This window comes from Eumetopias jubatus, unplaced genomic scaffold (genome assembly GCF_037043125.1).
Source record: "Eumetopias jubatus isolate StellerSeaLion01/CBP00866 unplaced genomic scaffold, mEumJub1_p1.0 scaffold_1, whole genome shotgun sequence".
NCBI classification, from domain to species: Eukaryota; Metazoa; Chordata; class Mammalia; order Carnivora; family Otariidae; genus Eumetopias; species Eumetopias jubatus.
In genome coordinates this window covers 162650039-162652812 of record NW_028274807.1, presented here as the reverse complement: position 1 = coordinate 162652812, position 2774 = coordinate 162650039, and the positions used below count along the sequence as shown (strand labels likewise).

Sequence of the window (2774 nt, the reverse complement as noted above, 5' to 3'; positions counted from 1 at the left end):
AGTACGGGTACTCTCTCTTCTGGAACCTTCTAGGGAGGCCAGAGGAGCCTGGATAGGATCGCAGCTAACTCTGATCCGGGGGGTTAGATTCGGGGCTGGGCAGGCTTTCTGTGGTGCTTCCGAGAGGGCTGAGGAAGGAATTAATGACACAGGTTGCTGGTCCTCTTGGCATAGATTTATCTGGAGTCTGACGACTATGGACAGAAAGTAGAACAATGAGTGTACTAGCTTTGGGGGCGCATATACGAAGATTGGAATGATACAGAAATTAGCGTGGACCCTGCGCAAGGGTGATACACAAATCTGTGAAGCATTCCATATTAAAAGAAAAAAAAAAAGACAGTAGAACAATAGGGAAGCCCAAAGCATCTGTTTCCCTTCTATTAGAAACAAAAATTCCCCAACCAGGAGCCTAAACAAAAAGAAGTCTATTTTCCTTTCACTTCGGGGAAAAAATGAAAGCCCAGAGGTGCAGTCTGGGCTACAGTGGCAGCTCATCCACGCTGGCAAGCCCCGGGGTCCTTCTTGCTTTCCATTCTGCCCTTCTTTTCAAGATGGCAGCCAGAGGACCACCAAGAAGGGGAAATTCAATGGACTAAGAACCTGGGACTTCCACCTACATCTCTGGCCACAACAGAGTCCTGGCCTCTCCTAGCAGCCCCGGGTGCTGGGCTATGTCATTTTGTAAGTCTGTCAAAAGACAGAAGCTTCGTCTCATGGTAACAGACATTTCTTCATTGCTTTTTAAGCTATGATAGTGACAGCTACACCTACTCGTTTATGGATCTTTGTTGGAAGTGCCAAATGTGGCTCAGGCACAGGGCTCACTATTGTGTGTACGGTGGTGAAGTGACAAGGGTCTGGTCACATGCGTCACTTGGGGTGCTCACTATGTGCAAAGCACATGATATGTATTACTCCTTTTATTTCTTGTAACCGCACGGGGAAGTTAAGTATTATTATCTTCATCTTATGGACAAGTAAACAGAGGCTGTGAGAGGCTAATAATCTATTCAAAGGTCCATAATTATATAACAGAGCCAGAATCCAAACCCATGTTGGCCTCCTCCAAAGCTTCGGCTCTGAATAATTTTTTCACACCAGTGGTTTCCATCCCTGGCTGCATCCAATGCCTGGGACCTATCCCTCAGATTCTGATTTAATTGGTTGGAGGTGAAGCCCAGGCATCCCTAAGCTTGTATTATCTTGTTTAATCCTCACAACAACTGGAGATGGAGGTATTTTTCTCTCTATTTAAAATTAGGTAAACTACAATCCAGTGAGGTAGACTCACTGGCCCAAAGTCACACAACAAGTCCACAGTGGAGCTGGGATGTGTGTCCACATCTCTTTACCTTCTCTAAAGAGCTGTCCTTGGCTCCAGAGAAAGGTGACTTCCGTTAAGTTGTGGGGTACACTGGCCAAGCTCTCTGCTCCAGCCAGCCCAGAAGAATGGGAATGTGTGTGCCTGAGGGGCAGGGAACCACGTGGAAGCTGGGTGATAAACGGGTTGGGTTATGCCAGGATGTGCGGCGGAAGCCCAGCCTGCTGAAGGCAGAGGTGTGGCTGGGCCAGGGTGGGGGCCGGACATGGGGATGCACTTTTTCCCCAGCACAACAAGCTGCGGGCTTCCTCCTCCCTAGCTGAGCCCTGCCTGATATGTCAGGCCTGGAATGGGCCACTAGCCAGGGACTGGAGGGCTGGCAGGCAGGCAGGGGCCCAGGGCCAGTCCCCAGAGGAAGTCACATGGCGGGGGTCACAGGCCTGACCCAGGAATGGTGAAGGGAGGGAGATATTTCAGGCCTGAGAGGAAGGGCCGGGCCCACGAGATGAATCACCCGGGACAGATTATCCTGAGGAAGACCTTGGGGGTGGAATTGTGATAAGCACCGTTCTCCCAAGGTGACCAGGATCCCGTGGTCTGCTGGCCACTGATCAGCCAGGCCACGTGTGATGAGAACACTCAGATGTATCTAAGAAGGCCCACGAGCTCCAGATGCATTGCCAAAGTGACTTATCAGAGACCTTATACCATGAGGATGAGCATTTCCACTTTTCCGGACGAGAAAACGGCGCTCTGGAGCTAAGTCACTCGCTTGAGGTCACGTGGCTGAGGTGGGATTTGAAATGGGAGCCTGCCTTGCAGCCGGCAGGCCTCCCCAGAGCGGGGCGCTAAGCCTAGGACTGCCCTCCCTCTCCACTTGCTCCCTGTGTGGATCCAGAGTCTCACAGACAAAATGGCTGGGCTCTACTCCTAATGGCAAGCCCGGCCTCAGGTCTCAGGCTTGCTTCTGGATGAGGCACTAGACTTTTTCAAACTCCTCAAGGTATGAATGGGAAGGATGGATCTCAGAGAGGGCAAAGGGCTTACCCAGGATTCCGGAGTAAGTCAGTCAGAGGCCAGCTCTATCTGGCTCCTGCCTCCCAGCCCACGGGTCTGTGCACTGCACTAGTATTTGGATCCTCAACAGCCTCTCCTCCAATGAAGCCAGACGTTGCTGGCACTTGGAGAGCTGCTTAGAGGCAGAAAAGCGACTCCCCCTATGCCAGGAAGCCCTGTTTGATCTGGAGGGGACCTGGGCATCTGTATTTGTAATCAAGTCATTCTGATGGACTAAGAAGTTTGAGAAACCCTGGCAGGGATGATCTTTAAGATTCCTTCTGGCCCTAAAGGCTGGGTTCCAATATATGTCATTACCACCACCACCACCACCACCACCACCATCATCATCAAATACCAACTTATGCTGAGTGCCTGATATATGCCAGACACT

General features: G+C 51.0%; 1 non-coding gene across 1 annotated transcript; it reads left to right on the top strand.

Moving 5' to 3' along the window:
- The first annotated feature begins 221 nt into the window (after positions 1-221).
- LOC114207828 (U6 spliceosomal RNA) lies at positions 222-325 on the top strand. The gene has a single exon (XR_003608925.1). It is a non-coding gene; the product is annotated as a U6 spliceosomal RNA (small nuclear RNA).
- The last annotated feature ends 2449 nt before the right edge of the window (positions 326-2774 follow it).